The sequence below is a fragment of the Vulpes vulpes genome, chromosome 3, assembly GCF_048418805.1.
Source record: "Vulpes vulpes isolate BD-2025 chromosome 3, VulVul3, whole genome shotgun sequence".
Lineage (NCBI taxonomy): Eukaryota > Metazoa > Chordata > Mammalia > Carnivora > Canidae > Vulpes > Vulpes vulpes.
Window position 1 is genome coordinate 26,766,580 of NC_132782.1, and position 17,129 is coordinate 26,783,708.

The 17,129-nt window shown below is 50.4% G+C and overlaps 1 pseudogene; it reads left to right on the plus strand.

Annotated features, from left to right (window-relative positions):
• Nucleotides 1-3,805: 3,805 nt before the first annotated feature.
• Nucleotides 3,806-16,725, plus strand: LOC112934881 (protein FAM98A-like; annotated as a pseudogene).
• Nucleotides 16,726-17,129: the final 404 nt, after the last annotated feature.

Genomic DNA, 17,129 nt, shown 5'->3' on the forward strand with positions numbered 1-17,129 from the left:
GCACAGCGGGGGGGAGGGGACAAAATCAGTCATCCCTGGTGACACCCATGGCCCGCAAGTGCCTGGCTCAAACTGAGGTGTGCTGGATGCAACCCCGCTGTCGGGGGTGGTGCTCCGGTCGCAAAGGCCAGAAGCACTCTCTGGTCAGTGGGCAGAGCCCGAGTCCGACGGCGTAGGCCATGCAGGGCAGGAGGGTGACGGTCACCTGAATCTAGCTCATATGCTCGGGATAGCTGAGGTGTAGGGCGCAGAGCATCCGTATTTTTATCGTAATTGCCGGCAGAAGTGTTCTTCGAAAGGGAACTGTGTCTGCCTGGGAAATGTTTTCCTAAATGCCTTGGGCGGAGGCCAGAGCCACAGGCCAGCAGCTGCCCAGACCACTACCAGGAAGGCGGGTGGCGGGGGTGGGGGGCAAGCCTGGGGGCGCAGCGGGAGAAGCTGGGCCTGTGAGCCAGGCCTTGCTCTCGGGCCCTGGGGAGCTTTAGCTCCCTTAAGCCTCCCAACAACCCGGGGCCGTGGCGACCGCTACTCACCCCCCTTCGAACCGGAGCCCACTTTTCAGACGCAGCCTGGGCGTTCCCTAAACCAGGACGAGCCCGCGTGGCATGTGTCACTCGGGGGTCCATGCGGCTGTGATAAATCCTGCCCCCTGAACCTCCAGGCAAGTTTCCTCCACGGACATAAATATCTCTGGTGAATGATTTCGGAGTCAGTGTCACCGTGGCCCCGACCGTGGATGCGGTCGCGGGAAAGCGAGGCACCCTCAGCCACCAGGCCCGCGGCCCTGAGCTTCTCCGGAATCCACGGGTGTCGCTGCGCAGACGCTGGGCTTTCAGCAGCCAGTGGGAAGGCTTTTGACCGGCCCCGCGGCAAAGTAACCCCCAGTAACACCTGGGGGACCCGGCAAAATCAGTGGAATCCCCAACAGTTGTCTGTTCCACCTCCTAAAACATCTTTTTCCTGCATGCCAAGCTGCAAAGGGCCTTTTCCTGCGTGTGAACTCCGTGCTGAGCACTCAAGATACATTGTTTCATTGAATCTTCACCCAAACACTAAGTTTTAGGTCAGCCTGATAGCGAAGAGCTGGTAAGTCAGAGTTAGGTTTGGACGTAGGGCTTCCAGGCGCCTGACACAACCCGTCTGAAGTCACCAACTGCGAGGCACCTGCGTGGCTCAGATGGAGCTGCCGCCTCTGGCCCCAGGGCCTGGGTTCGAGTCCCGCCTCGGGCCCCGCAGGGAGCCAGCTTCTCCCTCTGCCTGGGTCTCTGCCTCTTTCTGTGTGTCTCATGAATAAAATCTTAAAAATAAAAATTCTAGGACCCGAGCCCCTATCATCTGAAACGGGATAGAGAGGTCCTTACTGGTTGCGCCAGTGAAGTCTCAGCTGGTCGGGAAACCCTGGGGGCTCTCCAAGTGGAGAGGAGCTGCCTGCACCCTGGGCCTTGGGAGGCGGCGAGGGGCCCAGCGTGCCCGGGAGGGGAAGCGGGGTCTGGGGGTCCCGCTGCCCCGGGTGATAACGAAGAAGGAAGTGCGGTCCCCTCCCCTGGGAGTCGCACCTGGGCCACCGTCCCTGGCAGAGCAGCCTCCGCAGAACGCCGGCTCCTAAGGAGGCTGCTCTGGGGACAAATCTCGAAGTGCTCTTCTGCGAGTCGGGAGGATGCGGAGCCCGGAGGGCCGCCGGCGGGCACGCAGACACGGGCAGGCCACCGGCCCCGGGCGAGGCTGGCCCGGAGCGAGGCTGAGCGGGCCGGGCGGCCGCGGCCTCGTGGGAGGACACTGCTTCCTACTCCTTAATTTTCCCCAATTTGGTTCATGGGCTCCCGGCCTCCCGCTCCCGAGGCCCTCCCTGACCTCCCCTGGGCCCAGGCCCGCCCCAAAGACAGGTCCAGGAGGCCCCTGCGCTCCCGTCGCTTCCCGCCCTTCCCACGGAGCGGCTTCCAGGAGGAATTCGCTTCCAGTTGTAGGAAGGAATGTCTCTTTCCTTCTAGGGACACAGCCTTGCTTACAGGGACAGGACGGTCACCACCATGTACCAAAACCCTCACACTGGAGATCCACAGAGCGGGTCTCTCAAGACTTTAAAGACAGGAAACTGAGGCACCTGGAGGGCTCAGCGGTTGGGCGTCTGCCTTGGGCCCAGGTGGGATCCTGGGGTCCCGGGATCGAGTCTCACATCGGGCTCCCTGCATGGAGCCTGCTTCTCCCTCTGCCTGTGTCTCTACCTCTTTCTCTGGGTCTCTCATGAATAAATAAATAAAATCTTAAAAAAAAAAAAAAGTCAGTAAACTGGAATCTTCAACGGTGTCACGATAAGGGATATACCTTACCAGCGTCGTCTTGATTACATGGACCCTGGACCAGGTGACACGCTGGAGGTGCACAGTCAGACCCGGGAGAGGTACCACAGGAAACACCACCACATTTGGGCCTCAGGAAGGTCGACGGCATCGAGCAAAACGAGTTTGGTTCAGATGCACGTACTCTGGCAGCCACCCCTATAGGTTTTGCAAATAAATTGGATTTTGAAAAATAATCTCATGTCTTGTTTTCTTTCTTCTTTTTGGAAGTTAGCTTTTGAGTCACAGTCATCAAAGAATAACTACGCTGAATCTCTCTTAAAATGGCAGAGAAAAGACGCATAAAGACTCCTTGGAAAAAAAAACATTGAGCCAACAAACGATATTCTTGAAATATCTCCTGGTTTCTAAGTCACCTAACTTTTTTTTTTTTCCTACTCAAACTAATAGGACACGATATATCATTGTTGGTCTACTTTGCTCACAGGAAACCTCATTACATATCACCTTTCACAAACTCAGTATCAAATGCCTCTTTTCGTTTCAGAATCATGGTTGATTATGTGCTACCTACGGCGCAGACACCGGCCTCAACCTCAAAGAGGTGGCAAATATACAAAACAGGTTATTATGCAGCGGAGGCTGTCCAGTAATACATAACTCACAACGTAATTTACTTGTTCCCCCCACAAAGTTACATGACTTGCAAACACCATAAAATACTTCACTTCCAGTCATAAAAGGGGGAATTTATTGTACGTTTCCTGTTTCAGCGGCGATCTCGTTATAGCTCCCACAGGTAGACAGGACACAAGAGAATTCTAGCTTCCTTTAATAATTGCTCAAACTCGGATGGAGCTAATCTAGAAGGAAACAGCAACAGGCTGCAAGCATATCGTACGCGCCGCATGTTTGGGAATCTCTGGTTTGTATTTCTAACTCAATATCGAATCATTTTGTCTTTAAAATTGAAAAAACAAAACTCTTTTAATTGCAAGGCTTCTCTTCCTAAGAAAACAAATCAGCTGACTTGTTAAATTGTCCATAATAGATGGGACGATATCACCCCAGCTAGATTTCCTCGAGCCGCGTTTTGGATCCTTTCCTGAGCACTGCACACTTGCTTCTTAGAAAATAATGGCTAATAAGAAAAATCATTTTTCCCAAGCACCTCAGTGTAGAGTTACAGCTGTATTTGGTTACTCTCTGGATGGGAAATAGGCCGGTTGCTTTTCTTCCGGGCCTGCAAGCCTGGCTCCTGAATCCTCTGCACACATGCTCCTCAGATTTCAAAGGGAGGCCCCGCTGGGAGGCTGAAGACCTGACCGTGAGAGAAGGAAGTGATGCTAATTTCCCACCCCAAAGACACCACGGAGCATTTCAAAGACTTGCAGCTCAGGAGCGGAAAAAAGGCTCCATTCTGGATCAATTCAACGTTGGTCTCACTTGCAGGGTTTCCGGCCCTGCCTCCTCGTCCCCTGTTCCCCTCCTGCTTAGCTCAAGAAATCATGCGGCTGCTGGAGGCCAAATGGACCAAGTGTCCTCCCGGGGCCTGGGGCCTGGGCCCTGTGCCGATCCATCATGCAGATGACTGTGTTTCTGGCCACAGGACAGCCAGGACGCCGTGTTTGGGGGAACTCATGGCCCCCAAGGTGTTGAGGGAACAACCATCCGACACCCAGAAGTACTTGGCCTCTCAGACTTGAAAGATTCCAGAAGGGAGAGGTGGGGGGGGGGGCCCCTCTGGAAAAGGAAACATTTGTAAAATGTTGACACATCTGCCCACAGTGAAATAACAGACCCTCTTACCTTTGTTGGTTGAGGAATTTCTAACAGAACAATCTTGCAAGAAGACATGGTGCATAGCCCACGAAATGTTTCAAGAAGAAATACAGTCCAAGGCAAGCGGCCATCCACGGCTATTTTATACACGCAGGGCCGTGACTCCCAACCTTCTCCCTCTCTGAAATCTGATGAACAAGATGAACTACGGCCCCAGGGGACAGACTACACCGATGTAAATACAGAGCCAAGCTCACCAGCCTCCTGCAGTAGAGCCTGGTTTCTCTGGGTGGCCGGGAGTCTCTGGGCCTGCTCCCCACCCCGGCACCCCCAGATTTCATCGTGCCCAGGGACACCCAGGAAGGCCCTCGGTCCCCGCGGTCTCTGCAGGTGAAGTGGCCACACAGCAGCATGGGGAAACGTCCTGCACACCTTTTTGTGCTGACCTGGGAAAGTCTGAGGATAAAGGTTTTCTTGGAAGAGAGGCCTACTTACCCTGGGTTGGGACTCGGGTGCTCTGACAGGTTTTCAAAGTTGCGGCTCCTATTGGGGCGATGATGTCTCTAGAGCTCAGATGTTCTCGTGTGAAGTGAAGGAAGCTATGGAGTATGAAAGCAGACGTCTCCCGACAGTCCTAGACTCTGTGAGCAGATGAGCCTTTCTGAGCCCGGCGAGGGCACGGGTCCGGTCACTTCAGCAGGCGTAGCTGGGCTCCGGGCTGGGCGATGGGGCCTGCTGAGCCGCTTCCCGACCTGTCCCTCCACGTTGTGACGGGTGGAGGCACTGGCACAGTGCTTCACGACGTGCTTAAGGAGGAGCTACTGTGTTTATGGAAGAGCCGAGTCTCGCGGACGCAATCTAACAGCAGAATAATAAGTCAACGACTGCGAAGTCAAGAATGAACCCATAGAAGTGCTAGAAATGACGTGGAGGTTTTCTGATCTTGAACAAGTGGGTACATGGGTGTCTACATAATGAGTCAGGAGTTCGGTCTAGCTTTTAAAAAGTGTAGAGACAAATGATAAACTTGGAAAATATCTGCCAATTATATGATGGACCAAAAAAAAAAAACCCTAATTCTTGAAAAGGTACACCCCGCTGTACGACAATCACCAGCACGCACTCCAGGACCTTTCCGTCTTCCCCAATTCTGTCCCCATGAAGCGCTTGCTCCCCACCCCCTTGCCCTGCCAGCCCCTGGCAGCTGCTCGTTTCCCTTCTGCTTCCATGAATCCAACTACTCCAGGCACCTCGTATGGAAGAAATCACCCATCTCTCTCCCTTCCTGACTGCTCTACTTCACTTGGCGCAAGGGCTTCAAGGTTCATCCACGTGGCAGCATGGGTCCAATTTCCCTTCCTTTTCAAGGATGAATCCTATCCCCTTGCTTGTATGTGTGGCATTTTGTGTACGCATTCCTCTGTTGATGAACACTTTGCTATTTTATCTGTTTAAGTGAAAAATAACTTTTTAAAAAAGATTTTATTTATTTATTTGAGACAGAGAGAGAGAGAGAGAGAAAGCACGAGCAAGGGAAAGGGGGAAGGAAGAGGGAGAAGCAGGCTCCCCACTGAGCAGCGAGACTGATGTGGGGCTCCATCCCAGCACCCTGGATCATGACCTGGGCCGCAGGCAGACGCTTAATGGACTGAGCCACCCAGGCACCCCGAAAAATAAAATTTAAAGCCAAATTTTCCCTGAGAAAATATTAGTGGCACAGAGCATCAAAATATAAATAATTTGACTGGCAACGGAGAGTTTCCAATGCTCCATTGTGAATTTGATTGGGGGTGCTAAGAATAAAGAAGGGAGCCCACCCTGAGATGAGGTTCAGAATGAGCTTCTTGGTCACTCCTAAGGAAAACATTTTGCTCAGTTCCATCTGCAGCCACTGGTTTATACAAAGGGAAAGTAGCCTTCTGGTCACAGACCACAGCTTCGGTCACGTTTGGTGTTCAGACACATCTGCACGTGCCTGTTGGGATAGGGGCGCCATGGTGGAAGGGGCTCAGTGAAGACTAAAATACAAAAGGAAACTGTCGAGCTCCAAGCGAAAGCTCACTCTAAGGAATTCGGCCGCTGGGCCCCGGAATTAAGGGCCCAAATACTGCACCGAAATACTGATTGGTGCAAAGCTGTGTAGATGATTCTTTTTTTTTTTTTTTAAGATTTTATTTATTTATTCATGAAAGACACACATAGAGAGAGAGAGAGAGACAGAGGGAGAAGCAGGCCCTATGCAGGGAGCCTGACATGGGACTTGATCCCAGGTCTCCAGGATCACTCCCTGGGCTGAAGGCGACGCTAAACCACTGGGCCACCAGGGCTGCCCTGTGTAGATGATTCTTTAACTTGTCCAGATTCAACCACCTGGTGGTCCAGAGGTGCCCTGGAAGCCAAAAAGGGCTCTGGATGCAAACTCAGAGAGCGGCCTTCAGAACTCTACACTTGAGGTCCACGTAACCCTGCTGTAGGACAACCCTAGGCATTCCAGCACCATCCTGAAGCAAGCACCCCCAGAGGGAGGGCACGTTCTCCTCCTTGCCTGGGAGACCAGCCGGCTGTGCCAGCTCCAACGGAGGTGCTTGGCACAGGTCTGTAGCTCACCGGCGAGCGGAGCGGAAGCTCAGAGCAGCCCGTTCAAGCTGCAGTTCTTGTATGAGAGAGCCAGTATGGTCTGAGTCTGTACTCAGGGGAGGACACCCTACTGAGGTAGGGAAGATTTCTCAGAGGTTTGGAGGCCAGGGTTGAGTGCATGAGGGGAACGGTGACTAGCATTTGGGCATGGATGTTGACATGTCCCCATATGCACACACAACATTTGGAGCCTTGGGAAATTTGGGTCATGATTCCTTGGCAAAGAAGGCGTTTGCCTGCACTTAAGTGCAAAGGAGAATCTCAGAGAGGTCAGAACTGACCTGAATTAGTGAAATGCTCCGCTGCTTTGATATTGATGGACAACACCAAAGCCGTGGGCATTCTACTAATTTTGAACAGTGAGCAGAAAACATTTTGCGAGTGGTTTCTGGGGAAGGGTATAGAGGGATCGACGTCTCGGATAAAGACCGTGGGTTCCTAGAGTGAAGAAACCCAGTGAGGAGGCTCTTTTGCCAGGTTCCTTCATCTTGGCCGGAGGACGGGGCCAGTCAGAGGACAGGCTTGTGTCCCCAGTGCACCACCTGTTAGCCAGATGTCTGACGCTGTGACCCTCAGGATTCGCCCCGGGAAGTCAGAATAATTCCTGCCCACCCTGTTGATAGTACTGCTGTGCACGTCAAATGAGACAACGGGTGTAAAAGAACGCCCAAGAAGTTCGTCCACATTCTGTGGGAAGAGATCCTCACGACCTCACAGGTAACACATCCTCAAACACCTTTTTATTTTTTCTGGGACACCCCTGGCAATCCAATCCTATTTCCTCATTCTTCATGTTGAGGAGGTGGATGGCCAGACACTGAGAGCATCTGCAAAGTCTGGCCATCTTCACAGAAGGCTATCAGTAAGGAGGTGGGGGCATTCCTACGTATTGTGTAGTCGTAAGTATTGCTGAGTATTTATAAGTTCACGACTCCATCTGAAGTCACATCCTAAAGGCCTAAAGTTACACGCAGCATGTCAGGCCAAAGAAGACACGTCTTTAATTTGGTTCCCGCAGAACTCCACTGCAAGAGGAACATGTTAATCCCGTCACACTGAACATTGCTTAACTTTATTGAACACTTATATTTCACCACTTTGCAATATTTCTATAAAGCAAAATTAGTATTTGTGAATGGGACTTTTACCAGAATAAGTAAATTAAGCAATGCGTGAAAGTTGACTCTACACTCTGACGTGCCAACATGACCCAGCATATTTGTGTAAGACGGAACCATGTTCAGAGGGACTCTGTGTACAGTTTTACGTTGTGTATCAGAAAGCTTACATCCGGAGTTCAAATGATCCCCTTCCCGCCTCCCAGCTGCATAGCCTCTTCCCGGTATCGCCACTCCAGCAAGTGGACATCTCTGTTACACCGACGTTGCGGTGGCATGACTTGCACAAGTACGTCCAGTGTGGTGGAACATAAGCCCCCGCGCATCATAAATGTACCAAGAGCCTATCTGACCCGTATGTGGGCTGAGTGGTCACAAGCCTCAAGGTTGCAAGAACGAAAAAGGACAGCTTTGACTTAAGCAAAGGGGGGATTTAGTCACGAATGTTGACCAGCATGTCACCGAATAGCCAGGAAGGCTAGAAACCAGACTCGAACGCCAGGCAACCAGAGGCATCAAAACCAAGGCGCAGAAATGACCCAGAGGGAAGCCCACCGACACCACCTGCAACAACAAACAATAGAGCTTTGCAGAGCTGAACTCTGGACACCACCGTTAGCGAGGTCTCCACGGGCCTGGGAAATTGGATAGGGCATGACCGCCTCCACCGCACTCCCCATCGTCTTGCATCACTACCCCCCAGTTCAAAACCAGAGTCGTTGCATCTGACTAGATGAGCCCGAGTCTGGTACCCCGCAAAGGGACGGGGGGATGCTAGGAGAATGGGCCTCCAGGGTAGGAGGTGGCCTCTCACCCCCCATGTCTTGGGCAATGGAGATTTCAAGTGCGAACATGGGAAAAGGCTACATTTAAAGGACAGTGAAAATAAAGCTGAAAAATGGCAATAAATTCATGACTTCACTATTGAGTTACCATATTTTACATAATCTGTTATGAACAGACTATCTAGAAAAACTGAAACCTAAAATCTTAAACCACGAACACACAAGTGAAATCAATATTCTGACCCTTGAAACTTCAAAATGGTAAGTCCTCAATGGAGTGACCATCATCGGGACTTGTAACTGGCAAAGTCACCGGTTTTGATATTTTTTTTCCCCTTTCCCTCGGGGAATATTTAAACATTTATGTTGAATAACACCTACTCTTTCACTTGGAGAACAGACCCCTGTTGATGGAGATTTTTTTTTTTTAATGGCAGGAGGGACATCACCAAAATGGTGACACGGGAAATGGTAGCCACGTTCCCCCACAGAGAGCAAGACCCTGACAGCTACCCAAGAACAGAGCAAGGCTGGGAGAGCAGCGGAGTCCCCCCGAAGTTAAGCAGCGCAGTGGAACGAGGAATCTGCCAACGACTGCCCAGCGGGGGAAGGACAGCAGCCACACTGCGCCCCTGTGGCCCACCCGCCGGAGAGGGGCTGCCCATCTGGAAGGGGCCCCTCGCCAGGAAAGGGGGAACAGGGCAAAGGCCCAGCCGCCCCAGCCTCGGGGCCCTTGGAGGTCCCAGGGGGTGGCACAGAGAGGCAGCTCAGAGGGGGAAGAGCAGCGTGGGCCATCGCGGCCCATGGTTACCTGCGCTGCACAGCAACACGGAGGACTTCCAAGAAACGGATGTCAGCACGGCTGGTTTGCAGCAGGTTTTGCCGACAGCAGCCCCTGTGGGTCCCCCTGCCATGCCGGGGCCCAGAAGCTGCACTGCTAGGTTCCTGGCCCACCTCCACCACCCGTACGCACCGGGGCCAGGCCTCCAGCTGTGACTGACCTGCTGCTCTGCTGACACCTGTCACCTGCCTCCACTGCAGTGTCTGCACCGACCGCTTGCACACCTGCTGGGCTCAAATTAAGGCACCTCTTATGGCGCTGGCCTGCAGCTAGTGCCCCCAGCCGTGCACCTGCATAGCCTGGACTCACCCGCCCTCCTTACTAGCCTTCATGATGGGCCACGCAGCTCAGGGAAGACTGTGCAGCCACAGGGGGCACACCAGCAGCCGGGGCCCCCAGAGCTGCCAGTGAGCCCCTAGCTGGCCTGGCCCTTGCTGCCTGCCCTGGCCTTCCTCACTACACGTGTGACCGCATCTAGCCCCAGCCCCCACACAGGCACCTGCAGCTGTCCCTCCCACACCACTGGGGGCTCCCCACCGTAGCTGCCTGCCCTGGTTGGGGTCACTGGTTGGGGGACCTGGAGGCACCACTAAGGATCCCAGCAGCCCTTACAGCCACAGTACTCCCCACACAGTGCTTACCAAGGACGACGTGGGTCTTCATGCTGTCCATTCCAGCAGCCCAAGCCAAAGAGGCATCATGCACCCCTGAACCCAATGCTGCCACATGCCCCCACACCTGTGCCCATACCACTAGACCCAGGGTCACAGTAGACTGTGTCCCATGACTGAAGAAGTTAATCCATAAAGTCTGTAAGAGGTGACTGGTCCTGCAAATGTGCAGACACCTACTCAGGGCTACAGAGGTTATGAAAAATCAGTGAATCATGGCTGCACCAAAGCAATGTAGTAAACCTTAAGTAACTGTCCACGGAGACATGGAAATCCAGGAATTGTCTGACAAGGAATTTAAAATAATTGTTCTGAAGATGCTCAGAGAGCTACAAGAGAACACAGATAAATAATATAACAATATCAGGAAAACAAATACAAGAACAAAATGAGATCAACACAGAAAATAGAAAACATAGAAATAAACCAAACAAATGTCGGGGCTTAAGAATAATGCAATGATTGAACCGAAGAATTCAACGGAGAACTCCCATAACAGATTTGACCAAGCAGGAGTAGCAGCGATCCAGAAGACAGGCCAAGTGAAATCATCCAATCAGAAGGACAAAAAGAAAGAGGAATAAGAACGCTGACAGCACCTGTGGGACACTAGTAAGAGAAACAGTGTACACGACTGGAGTTCCAGAAGGAGGAGAGAGAGAGAGAGAGAGAGAGAGAGAGAGAGAGAGAGAATGGTGTAGAAAGCTTATTTAAAGAAATAATAGCTGAAAGCTTTCCCCCTCTAAGGAGAGATTTGGACACGTTCACGAAGCAAATAGGTCACCCCAAAATTTCAATCTAAAATGATCTTCTCCAAGACACATTATAATAAAATTGTCTAAAATGAAAAATAAAAAGGGAGTTTTAAAAGCAGTAAGAGGGGATGCCTGGGTGGCTCAGTGGTTTAGCATCTGCCTTCGGTCCAGGGCGTGATTCCTGGATCCAGGATCGAGTCCCACATTGGGCTCCCTGCACGGAGCCTGCTTCTCCCTCTGCCTGTGTCTCTGCCTCTCTCTCTCTCTCTCTCTCTCTCTCTCTCTGTATCGCTCATGAATAAATAAATAAAATCTTTAAAATAAATAAATAAATAAATAAATAAATAAATAAAAGCAGTAAGAGGAAAACAATTCTCTCATCAGAGGAACTCCCATCAGGCTAACATCAGATTTCTCAGCAGAGACCTTGCAGGCCAGGAAAGAAGAGAATGATATAATCCTAGCGCTGAAAGAAAAACGTTCCCAACCAAGAATACTTTACCCAGCAAAGTTGTTCTTAGGAAATGAAGATGAGATAAAGATTTTTCCCTTGCAAACAAAAGCTGAGGGTGTTCATTACCAGTCAACCTGCCTTCTAAGAAATGCTGAAATAGAGGGATGCTAATTAGAAACATAAAAACATATGAAAATAACCCCTTAACTCTAGTATAAAAGCGAAAGGACCAATGTGTCAAAACAAAAATCTATGGTTACAATAACTTGCTACTAGAGACACAGTATAAAAAGATGAAAATTATGACTAAAAAAAGATAAAGTAAAAAGGTAGAGCTTTTGTAGCAAAGTTAACTTATCAGTGTAAAATAGACCGTTAACACCTATGTGATGTGTTATGTACACCGCCTAACAACCACGCAATGGAAACCCACGGTAGATTCACGGAAGGCAAAGAGAAGGGAATCAAAGCATTGACCCCTAGGGGAAAGCGTCAGTTCACACGTTGGTGTGTGGGGGCTGGGAGGCCGGGGAATGCACACACACACACACACACACACACACACACACGGAGTATTATTCAGCCGTGAGAAAGGAAATCCTGCCCGTTGTGTCAAACTGGATGAAACTTGGGGCATTATGTTAAGTGAAACATGTCAAAGAAAGACAAATACAGTATGATATGACCGTATGTGGAATCTAAAAAAGCCAAATTTATGGAAACAGTGTAGAACGGTGGTTACCTGAGGAGGGAAGGTGGGGGGAAATGGGGAGAGGTTGGTCAAGGCTACAAACTTGTGGTCTTAAGATGGATACGTTCTAGGGATCTAAAGTACGGCACAGTGATGGTAGTTGGCACTACTCTATCAGATACCTGAAAGTTGCTATGAGGGTAGGTCTTAATTTTTTTTTTTTAAGATTTTATATATTTATTCATGAGAGACAGAGAGAGAGGCAGAGACACAGGCCGAGGGAGAAGCAGGCTCCCAGTGGGGAGCCTGATGTGGGACTCGATCCCAGGACCCCAGGGTCACCTCCTGAGCCGAAGGCAGACGCCCAACCCCTGAGCCACCCGGGTGTCCCTCGAGTAGGTCTTAAATGTTCTCACCGCAAAAAGGAAATGGCAATCGTGTGACTTGGAGGGCACAGTAGCTAACGCTGTGGTAGGACTCATTTTACAAGACATAAGTGGATCAAAACTACATGTTTTACAGCTTAAACTTACATAATGTTATATGTCAACTCGGTCTCGACAAAGTTGTCGTGGGGGTGTGAGGGGAGAGGCTTCACGGAAGAAAACCCAAACATGTCACAGGGAGCTTTCCCCCATGCACTCTTCCCGTAGCTGCCTGAACTAACTTGAGGTGGTTTTGTTTTTTTCAATTTAAGTTTTTCATGCTTTTATTAGAAAGCCGTAACTGCATTTGGAACCTTACTGATATCCCACCTCAGGATGGCTTTTGCATTATTCATGCATTTTTCACAATAGGCTCTTCATGCCTTTGAATTCTTCTAGTTGGAGCAGCAAATGCAAACAAATCAGCAAATGGACTTAGCCCTTAAAAGCTTATGTCCAGCTGAGTAGTTATGATATCAATTACATCATGAAAAATTCCTTTTCCCTGAAAGACTGCTAAAGCTCAGAGGGTTACGGTACAATTTCTCAGCATAGGACAGACCGGGGAGGGGGGTGTGTAGAGAATGTAGATCTTTGGATATTAGCAAAAATTGGGGGAGGCTTTGGATAGGAGGGAAAAATAAGCATTTATTTGTCTTTAAGGCAACATGTTGCCTGTTATGTATGAATAAACTGGCTTCAACAAAAACTGTTTTATCCATTGTTAAAAAGTGACTGACTATAAAACAGCTACCACAGTTCTGTTTTGGCCAGTGACAAAAGGATTTATTTCCAAATCTTTTCCACTAAAAAGTCCACAGAGATCAAAAAGTTTTCACATGTGATCTCCGCACGCCAGTAAAAGTGCTATGTTTTAGTACATTATAATAATCCTATTATTGTGCACCACTGTTTTCCAATGACCTGTAAATAGTACATATTTGAGAAAGGCTTTTTTTTTTTTTTTTTTTTTCAGTTAAAGAGACAAAGTAGGAAGTAGGAAAGGTACGTATGACAAGTCAGGGATCTATTGTTATAAATTAATTGCTTTTTCCCCAGTCTGCAGAGTTCAGAATTGGAAATGCTTGGCCAATGAGACATAACAGAGGCAGAACTTGAATGTTACAGTGCAGTTGGCAAAATGATTTATCGCTCCTTTGTCATTGAAATTAATAGTATGTATGCTCTAACATTGACAGCTTTTCACTTATTTTGTTATGCATGCTCTGCACCAAATTAAAATATGTGCACTAGCACAATATTGCAGTCATATTTCATTTATTTATTTATTTATGATAGTCACAGAGAGAGAGAGAGAGAGAGAGGCAGAGACACAGGCAGAGGGAGAAGCAGGCTCCATGCACCGGGAACCCGATGTGGGATTCGATCCCGGGTCTCCAGGATCGCACCCTGGGCCAAAGGCAGGTGCCAAACCACTGTGCCATCCAGGGATCCCTGCAGTCATATTTCAAAAAGAAGGAAAGGGAAGAAATAAGGAAGAAAAAGAGGGAGAGGGAGGGTGGGAAAAAAAATATCCAGCCAACTCTGAATTCCAGTGAAGTGCAATTTGTTTATGTTTTTGCTAATGATATCAATGTTCTTATGCATTCACGTATCCATTGGTCGTGATCAATAACATCGAAACTTTTACCTGAGCTTCTGGTTAGTTTTGACACCGCACTATCGAAGAGTCATTATTTGTTCAATACCTGCCTCCTGCATCAGATGATGAGAGTCAACATTTGTGTCATGGTCAAGATCGGATACGTAACACCTGTCTCCTCCTCTAGGGACGAACCCCGCGATGGCAGGGACCGTATCTGCTTCCTGTATACACCAAGCATTTAGGATGCAATGCCCCGTACAATTCATTCATTCAATAAATATTTTTTGAGGACCGTCTCTGCACTGGGAAGTAGTAAGAAATATAAATCTAATGAAATCAATTCAAGTGAAAAAAAAAAAAGAGAGAGAGAGATTGAAGGAGAGAGTCTGGATGTTTTCTCAACTTCATCGTGCCATGTTTCTTTGATTTCTTCGGGCATCCACACCATTCTTTTCACCCGATCAGCTTCCTCTGATTCTCTCCTTCCTTATAATCTGGGAGCATAGCAAACCGCCCCAATGACCGCCCCAATCTCTACTCCATGAGACTCGCAGCTGAAACAACCACTACAACCTTCAGCCTTGGTCCTCACTTACGAGAAACATCTGGTAGAAACAGGCCGCCACCTCCAAGTCAGTGGACTAACTCCCCACGGATCCAGCTTCCTCTCTCATTAACTGCCCGGCAGCAGGAGGACGGGTAGTGGGGGTGCGAGTGTAGGATCGCAGGAGCCTCTGCTGGGAGTCTTCCTCCTTAGGGGCGGCTGGGCATGGGGCTGGGAACTGGAGAAGTCTAGTTAAACTGTGCTTTAGGTTAGTGTCTTCCTACTCCTCTGCCCCAAGTGGCTGGCCCATAGCAGGTATTAAATAAACATTCGCTGCAGGGAGGCTGCAGATGTGTGAGCACATGCTGGGGGGGGGGGGGGGGGCAGAAGGGAGTCTAGTGACCCGGGCGTGTGAGTGGCGCAGTGGCGTGGAGCGTGACCTTGGGGACGCTACCATCTTGGCGCTGCCCGAAGACCCAGGTTGTGGGTCCGTCGTGGGCCGCCGGCCGTGTCTGCAGAGCCAGTTCCCGAGCTCATCAGCCTCGGTGCTGGGCTGGTGTATGGGTCAAGCGAGCTCCATCAACCAGAGGGAAACGTGTGAGCGACTAACGGTCCGAGGGCAGCTGAGAATTCTAGCCAGAGCTAGTGGGCCACTAGGGGAGGCCACATCTGGATGTGACCAGGCACCTTTGCACTCAGAACTGACTCCTTTGGCTCACATGCCTCGTCTCAGAGCTGGAACCTGCCAGAATGGCGTGTGGGAACGCTGCTCTAGGAGAAGCTCAGGAGGAGGCGCAGCGAGGACCCTCAAGACTTGAAAGGCACATGTCGTGCCCTGGGAACGTCCAAACCCCCCGCCAGTATGACTGCGTCCCAGGTCTTCAGCGGGATTGACAAACAATTAGAGGGGACATTGGCAGGAGCTGCAGCTAACCGTGTGGGGAGGCCCGTATTGCAGGAGCCCCTGGGACCAGCCCCTGGGAAAGGCCGCGGCGATGAACCGCAGCTAATGAAGACCCGGTCCGGAGAAGGCCGCTAATAAGATGGTTGGATGTCGCTGTCCAGTCTTTTGGTTGGTCTGACGGAGCCAAAGGTCACACAGAAAAGTTAGCAAAGACAAGCTGAAACCTTATCCCCTAAAAGCTCGACCTCCTAAAAGCACCGTTTCTGGGGCCCACCTTTTGGCTACAAGACAACACCTGTCAAAGCTTTTAAGAACAAGCCATGGCTCTATGGGAGCAAAGACCGGCCGAGCCAGCAACAAGGTGTTGACGGGCTGGGTGCCCGACAGGGGAGGGAGACCCGTGGAATCGCACCTCCCCTTCCAGAGATGCCAGCATGGCACAGAGGCAGGATGGCCCCCAGCAGCAAGCAGCAAGCAGCAGGCCAAGAAGGGGGGAGGGGGGTCATGAACCTTCCCCATATGGTGGACGAGGAGGCCATGAACAAGGAGGACGGGGAGGTCGACGAGGTGGCTACGCCCATGGTAGCTGAGGGGGAGAAGGAGGAAATGAGCATGAAGGAGGCTGGACGGATGGAGGGAAAGGAGCAGGAGGTGTCTACCACGATGGTGCTTACCAAGATTCAGGCTTCCAGGGCAGCCCGGGGGGCTCAGCGGTTTAGGGCTGCCTTCAGCCCAGGGCATGATCCCCGAGACCCGGGATCGAGTCCCACGTTGGACTCCCTGCGTGGAGCCTGCTTCTCCTCGGCCTGTGTCTCTGCCTCTCTCTTTCTCTCTCTCTGTGTTTCTCATTAATAAATACATAAAATCTTAAAAAAAAAAAAAAAGATTCAGGTTTTCAGCCAGGGGGCCATCATGGTGGTGGCCACGGTGGTAGCTACCAAGGCGGTAGTGACGGTGGCTTCCAAACATCTACCTATACAGGAAGTGGATACCAGGGTGGTGGATACCAGCAGGGCAGATACCACGATGGTGGGCGCCTGGCGATCAAGGCAGTGCTTATGGAGAGAGAGGTGGTTGCGGAGGCGGAGGAGGAGGCTGGGGGAGGGAGGGTGAGCCAGAATTGTCACCAGGGGGGCCAATCTGAACAGCGCTCAGCATGGAGGTTATCAGCATAATCACTTTAGATTTGGACACGGAAGACATTATCCTAGCTGAGTCCACAGAACCTTAAATTTTGCTAGAGCTCAAGTAGTAGAAGCCTCGTCTCAGAATCTTGAATCCAACATCAATTTTTTTTTTTTTTAAGATTGTATTTATCTATTCATGAGAGACACCGAGAAAGAGACGGAGACACAGGCAGAGGCAGAAGCAGGCTCCCCGCGGGGAACCCGGTGTGGGACTCGATCCCGGGACCCCGGGGTCACGACCTGAGACAAAGGCAGAAGCTCAACTGCGGAGACACCCGGGTGCCCCTCAACATCAATTTTGAGTTGATGTTGCAGGGAAGTGGCAGGCAGATTCCTGCTTGGCATAAATATTTGTAGGTCTTCAATTGTTTTTTTTTTTTTTTTAATGCAGTCTGCTTGAGAGACACACAACATCTGTGCTTTGTATGAAGA